Source organism: Protopterus annectens, chromosome 14.part0, assembly GCF_019279795.1.
Source record: "Protopterus annectens isolate FY-2018-M chromosome 14.part0, PAN1.0, whole genome shotgun sequence".
Lineage (NCBI taxonomy): Eukaryota > Metazoa > Chordata > Ceratodontiformes > Protopteridae > Protopterus > Protopterus annectens.
Window position 1 is genome coordinate 641,708,076 of NC_056748.1, and position 8,170 is coordinate 641,716,245.

Here is an 8,170-nt window from a genome sequence, read left to right on the forward strand (position 1 = left end):
GGAAGACAGTGCATACCACCTACCTTAACCTAGTCAAAGTCTTTGACACTATTCCCCACTTAGGCATAATAGATAAACTCTCCCAGCTAGAAATTAACCCATATGTTACCAGATGGGTAGCTAACTGGCCCACTGATAGAATCCACTCAGTCAAAATAGGATAAGCCACCTCTAGTAGTAGATCCGTAATGAGCGGTGCATCCAAAGGATCGATTTTGGGGCCTCTGCTGTTTAGGATATATTTTTCTGAGGTGCAAGCCAAAACCATTGGCCTATGGCTGAGCAGTTTTGCAGATGACTGCAAGCTGGGAGCTGTCTTAAATTCCCCTAGAGATGTGAACATTCTCCAAGAGGGCCTTACCCATACTAATGACTGGTGCCAGAAGCATGGCCTCAAACTGAATGCAAAGAAATACATCATTATCCCCTTTTGGGGAAAATGGCATCCCCACTAATTAGCACATTAGTGACAATATACTAAGCATGCAATCAGTCATGAGGGACTTGGGCACCCAGGTTGATAGCAACCTGACTTTTGACCACCAGGTTGCCTCCGTTATACAGAAGTCTTTCTACGTGACCCAATTCACAAGTAAGGGTATTTCATCCAGGAACAAGAAGGTCATAGCACCCCTGTACTCCTCCCTTATCAAACCCATTATCAAGTACAATGCCCCCTTCAGCATGTATCTTGCCAAGCACATGCAGCAGCTAGAGAGACCACAGAGGTTCCTTATAGGTTCATAGGTAGGTACTAAGTTATTGGCTCTAGGGCCTATATAAGCCTAACCAAAAGGGTACTCTGGCTTTTGCCACTTAAGAAAGTTATTTTCCTGTGCCCCTGTCGAGCAGAGTCACAGAGGTGATCCATTTGGCAAACCATCTTGTGACATACGGATTAGTGAGTTTATCTATAATTCCAGAGTGGGGGATGGTGTCAAAAGCCTTGGTGAGATCTAGATAGGCTGTGTGAACCACCTTACCCTCGTCTATGGCTTTGGTGACTGCTACAAAGAAGTTTATCAGGTTTAACAGACATGATCTGCCTTTTACAAACCAGAACTGGGTGGGGTCCAGAGTTTGGAGATTACCAGTGTCTTTGTTTATAAGTTCCATGATGATACGTTCCATGGCCTTGCAGGCCAGGCTCATTAGGCTAATGGGGTGGTAGTTCCCGGGGTCCGTGGTGGCTCCCCTTTGTGGAGTGGGATAACCGTCGCTGTGCACCATTCAATGGGCAGAAAACCTGAGGTGAGGCTATGATTGAACATGGTGCATATGTGGGGTGCCATTTCATTATGTGGTCCTTGTAGAATGCAGCCTGGGATGTTGTCCTGCCCCGTCCCATGGATGCTGTGTTCTTGCCTTTGGAGAGTGTGGATTTTACCTGTGCAGCTGTGGTTACAGGAACTTTACATTTTTCCAGTATAGAGATGGGCCCTATAGGGGGTGAGAGGGAGGTAAAGTTAGCACTGAACTTATCTGCCAGGATGTTAGCAATATCAGTTGGTTCTGTATATTTAGTGCCATTTTGCTGTAACTCAGAGCAGATCAGAGTGTCGCCAATGGGATTCTTGACATAGCTATAGAATGCTTTGTGGTTGTCTTTAGAATCAGTGGTGATTTTGTTTTCGTAACTAGCTTTGAAGGATTTTATGAGAGATCTCAGCTTCTTACTGAGCCTGACCAGGGAGTTCCTCCAATCATGGGATTTTACTTTTTTTTGCAACAGTTTCTTTCTTCTGTTGTAGAGTTTGTTTATGGCAGGGGACCACCAGATTGGCTTCCTTTTTTTGGAAGATAGCATCTTGGTTCTGTTAGGGATAGCATGTTCCATGCACTTGTGTAAGTGCTTATAAAGAGCATTTGTGTAGGATTCAGCAGTCGTACCTCTATTGTCCATCTGTATGGGTGTCGTGAAGTTTGCCACTTCTGTCTTAAGATGCATGAAGCTGGCTTTGGAGAAATTGTTTATAGTGGTTTCCCTAATGGGGGTGGGGGTGGGATGTGGATGTCTAGGGTGATTAGCTTGTGGTCGGATCTGACCAACGAGAAATTGACCTCTGGTATGCAACACCGGTCACCCATGTTGGTAATGACCAGGTCTAGGATATTGCTGCCCCTGGTGGGGGTGTGGATAAGTTGATCCAAGGCATTGGAATTTATGAATTCCAGAAAATGTTGAGCAAAAGAGTTGGTACATGAGTAGTTTTCCCAGTTAATGGTCGAGTAGTTGAAATCACCCATTATTAGGGTATTGGGTTGTACCCTAATATTTTCCAGTGTATCAAGAAATGAGGAGTGGGAATCCTGGGGCATGGTGGGGGATCTGTAGCAAGTTACAATTTGGATTTGGTCTTGCCCAGAGTTAGTTGCACTTGAATAATCTCGGATCCATTATGCTGAGCAACTAGCCCGGAGGTGTGGATATCCTTAATGAATATGGACACGCCTCCGCCTGTAGTGTTTCGCTCCAGGTTAGGTGGCCGAAAGGTGTGGTATGAATTATAGCCTGGTAATACAGGGGTGCTCTCTTGAGCCTTGAACCAAGTCTCTGTCACTGCACAGATGTCGATGTTCTCCATTTTAAGGAGTGCCTCGAGTGAATGCATTTTGAGATTTAGACTTCTAGCATTGAGTAGCATTACCCTCAGATTTTGCTTGCTTGTACCTGTTATGGTGGTGAATTTGTCATTTGAACCTTGCCTAAAAAAGGCACTATAGGTTTGGCAAGAGCCTTAGCCAGTATCCGGAATCCTAAAGGGTGACAGGTGCAGGCCATCTCTGGCAAACCATTGTGGTCTGTCGATCATGTCATCCCAGGCAGACAGATACTGGATCTCCTTAGAATGACACCAGAAGTTTAGCCAATTGTTGAAATCAATCATTTTGTCCTTGTACTGTGGTATCATTCTGGGTGATGTCAGGATGCTACTTAGGGCTAGGGTCATACCTGCCTGGACTACAAGATCGGAGAGCTCCTCCATGTCTCTTTTCATGTAGTCCAGGGTGGTACATCTCAGGTCATTCACACCAACATGGACAATGACAGAGTCATATTTGTACTTGTTGTGGAGTGACCTGAGTGCATGTGTTATGTGGTGGATCCTGGCACCTGACAGGCAGCTGACAGTAACATTCTCCTTGTTTAGTCTGGTGAGTGGAACATCAGTGTGCCTGACTATAGAGTTACTTATGACTAGAATGTTGGGTACGTTGTTATGCCTTATGGGCTGTGGTTGAGTGGCACACTAAGTTTGTGAGCTATGTGTCATTTGAGTTGTGTTGGGGGGTGGAGGTGACCAGGAAAATACAGGGTCTTCCTGTACAGATAGGTTAAAAGCCCTGTCCCTCTACTCAGTCTCATACAAACTGCTTAGAGGTGACCTGTGTCTGGCATAAAAGGCCATCTCAGACCTAGCCTTGATGGACTTGCTGCATATTCGTAAGTCAAACTCCACTTGCATAACCCACATGCAAGGCCTCAACCTGGTCTGTGACATTAATAGAAGTTGTTGGTGGGAGAGGAGAACCACGGGGCAGTAGTCATTGAGGTCCTTTGGTGGAGACTTCTTAGGCAGAGGTATTATGGTGGTGTTCTTGAAACACCTGGGAACAACAGCCTGTTTCAATGAGGTATTGAATATGTCTGTGAGTACATTTTTCGGTTGCCGAGCACAGTCTCTTAAGACCCTCCCCAGAATGTTATCAGGACCAGCCACTTTTCTTGGATTTATCCTCCTCAGGGTTCTATGGACATCATTTAGATTTAGGCTGAGCACTTTTTCATTCTGGCTTGTTGGGGCTTTCATTGGTTTAGTGCTTTTTCCTTCTTAAGATGTGCTGAAATATATGTCGAGCTTGTTCAGGAATACACTGCTGTCCACACACTGAAAAGTGGGCTTGTAATCCATTATGGCCTGAATTCCTTGTCACAGTCGCCTTGTGTCTATTTCGTAAAGAAGTGATTTTGGAGTTTCTGACCATATGCCCTTTTTGCCCCTGTCATACATTTTGTAGGTTTGCCCTGGTGTGCTTGAGCTTATCCTTGACTCCCTCCTTTAGGCAGTGTTCCTTACTTTCAGGAGCTGATATACTCTACTTGTGAGCCAGGGTTTCTGGTTGGCCTACGTGATGATGCACTTGTTGACTGTTATATCATCTACACATTTGGATATGTAACCCAGAAGAGACTCTGTATACTCTTCCAGGTTGGTTTGCTGATTACAGTGGCTGCCTCTCTGAACATATTCCTATCTGTGCATTCAAAGCATTCCTAGAGTTCTGATACTGCTCCCTCTGGCCATACCCTTATTTGCTTTTTGGAGGGCTTTCCTCTGGTTAGTAATGGTCTGTACACTGGAACTAACATGATGGTGATATAATCTGAGTAGACAAGGTGTGAAAGAGTAATGCCTTGAATACCAGCTTAGCAATGATGTAGACTTTATCCAGTGTGTTCTCACCCCTGGTTGCAAAATCCACATGTTGGTGATAGTGAGGAAGGACTGACTTCAACCTGGTCTGGCTGAAGTCTCCTGCTGTTATGTGCCCATTTTCTGGATTCTGATTTTGTAAATCACTGGTCTCTTTATATGGGCTAGCCATCAGTTGTATTAGCACTGGGAAGGATGTATACAGCTGCAATGCTTACACCAATAAATTCCCTTGGCAAGTAGAAATGTCTGCACTTTAGTGACATAAACTCTATGTTTTCACAGCAGTAGGTGGAGATCATATGGCAGTTAGTAGATCCATCTGTTTTTGCAAAGATATACACCCTTCCCATACGTGATTTCCCACTGACACTGAGAGTCATAAACAAATTGCTACCATGAAGTAATAACTCTAAAGGTGTAAACTTTGCCCAGTTGCCTTAACCAAGTGTTAAACAAACACAGATTAGTTTTCATGTGTGTATGTGTATGTGTGTGCATGTGTGTGTGTGTGTGTGTGTGTGTGTGTGTGTGTGTGTGTGTGTGTGTGTGTGTGTGTGTGTGTGTGTGTATATATATATATATATATATATATATATATATGTATGGGAATATCACTTCACCTAAAAGACATCTGCGGTGGTGCAGCGATAGTGTTGTTGCCTCATAGCAAGAGGTTCTCCCGTTCGATTCTCGGCTTGAGTGCCTTCTGTGTGGAGTCTGCATGTCCTCCCAGCAGTTGGGTGGGCATGCTCGAATGGCATGCGTAAATGGGTGTGCCTTCATTGAAGGTTGAACGTCGAGCTGGCACCTCGGTGTTTGTGAAAATCTACTGCCAATCATTAGCAGACAGGAGTTCCGCTGTGGCGACTCCTAACTGGGAAAAGCCGAAAGACAACAACAACAACTTCACCTAAAACTCATTTCACTGAAACCAAATCACCTAAAGTTAATTTCACCTAAAACTCATTTCACTGACAAGCAGTACAATAAGGCAAGTCAAAGGTATATGTCCTTTTCCCCACTGTAGTGCGATACTGGTTTTAGTATATACACATTGGGGGGTGTGGGGGGCATAGCCCCCCATTTATTTTGGTTTTATGTTGTCTGGTTTTGTTTTACATTATTTGGTAAAAGATAACTAGGTACAGGGCTACGCCCCCACACCCCCCTTAATATATATACTGACACCAGGATCGCACTACAGTGGGGAAAAGGACATATATCTTTCAATTGCGTTAGAGTACTACTTGTCAGTGAAATGAGTTTTAGGTGAAATGAACTTTAGGTGATTTGGTCTTGGTGAAATGAGTTTAGGTGAAATGAGTTTTAGGTGAAGTGATATGTACACACACACACATATATATATATATATATATATATATATATATATATGTGTGTGTGTGTGTGTGTGTGTGTGTACATCTCTCTCTCTCTCTCTATATATATATATATATATATATATATATATATATATATGTATATATATATATATATATATATATATGGTTTCACTTCATAATCTCGAATTGCTGAAATCTCAAATTTCAGCATTTTGAAACTATGAAGCCGAACCATTCACAATCCCGAAACCCACAATCACGAATCACACAATCACAAACATACATACGCCATCCACCACATAACACACACACCATTCTACCCACAGCACACAAAGCACACAACCCTACACTACATGTAAGCAGGGGGGCAAGCCCTCCTGCACCCCCCATGTGGACGGCTGTGCTCCCCACACACCCCCTCCTTATATATACCAACTCTGAGATCGCACGTAACAAAAAAAAATAAAAAAATCACACCACGGCATTCTACACTCGCTCGCACACAAATACACATCACACATACACAAACACCAACAAAGTCAACACTCACACTCATACTTACACCTCCCTACCCTTACCCACACATACAACGTATAAAAACACACATATACACTCACTCACCTTCAATTCCAGATACCATACCAGCCAAACACTTCATGTAATGTACCAGAAATGTATAAGCACAGATTCAAGATATTCGAATTCGCTCTTATGCACTTTCGGCATTCTGCATTTTCAGCTTCATAGGTTCAGGCATTTATGAGCTTATCTATAATGTGTGTTTTTGCTTTGAGAGTGGCGGCTCTTACTGAGGCATCTGAGATGTCAAGCAAAGCCTTGTGATTATCCTTAGTGTCCTGTGCAATTTTTTTCTCGGCTGGCCTTAGGCTATTTTATCAGTGCCTTAGTTTTTGCTAATACTGATCTGAGATGCCTTCTTTTGGGATTTTGCCTCTATCATGCTCTGCCTTCCTCTTCCTATATTATAGTTTGTTTATGGAGGTCATTCACACCAGCATGGACAATGACATGGTCTCGGAATGCCGAAATTTGAGATTTCAGCATTTCAAGATTATGAAGTGAAACTATATATATATATATATATATATATATATATATATATATATATATGTGTGTGTGTGTGTGTGTATATGGGTCTACTGTATAATTTTGAAAATATACTTCTTCAAAATTACGCAGTGGACCCTGGGTTATGTGAAAGTGCACTTATTCAAAAGTGCACTTTCGTGAAACCCACTTCAGTGAACGGGCTACGTACTGCAGTTTCATGCAGTAGTCACAGACCTTAGGGTTAGGGCACAGGTCATGGTAAGGGGATAGCTAGTAGGGCAATGTAGCTAGTAGCAAAATGCTGCTTTGTAGTGGAGTTAGGATAAGTCACAATAGATTGTCTAAAAAAGGCTGTGGCTCAAAAAAAGGAATGGCTGACGTTTAACAAGATAATGCTAGATGTATATGTAGAGCCTGGTGTATTGTCTAAAATATAAGATATGTTCTCTCTTGGTGAGTTCTGGTGTGGAAAGAGAATTCACAGCAGAAGCAGATGAGTTATTTGAAGAGTACATGACTTGATGCAGTGGTAGAAAATAGCATGGGGCATATGAGTCGTGTGATGAGCATGTGACTCGAAGCGCAGTGAAAGATATACATTATGTAGAGAGTAAGCTCACAGCAAACGTAAAATAGTTGCAGGAGCCACATACCATAAGCCAAGTAATTGCCTATGAGAAACAGAGAAAACACAAGTTCCATAGAGGACCCTCATTCAAAGTAGAGCTCAAAATAAAAGCATAGAATTGTTTCTGCAAATGAAAGACGTAACTATGTAAAGAGTCCTACAAAAATGGATCCTTTTCAAAGTGCAGGTCTGATAAAACCTTATAGGAGAGTTAAAATATTGTAAACTGAACAAAGAATAAAATAAAACAAAGGTAAAGGCAGACTGAAGTAACAGAATGCAGTTAATCTAAGGAATTGAAAAAAAAGTGAATTGCCAAAGGTACACCACAGAAGTGCAAGTTTTGCACTATAGAAAGTGTCCCTTGGTGGTTTGACCTGTACTGCAAATGTATAAGGGTGGGAAAGAGTGTTTGGTAGAAATGTCCATCTTTTAAAACTTACTGTGGTTCATGATAAAGAAATTCTACAATCTCGGAAATTTGGCTTTGTTGTTATATCTTTCGGCTTTTCCTGGTTAGGAGTCGCCACAGCGGAACTCCAGTCCGCTAATGATTGGCAGTAGATTTCTACGTACCGAGCTGCCAGCCCTGACGCACAACCTTGAACGAAGGTAAGCCCATTCACGCATGTCTCCACACAGAAGATGCTTTAGCTGAGAATCGAACAGGACAACGTCTTACTGTGAGGTGA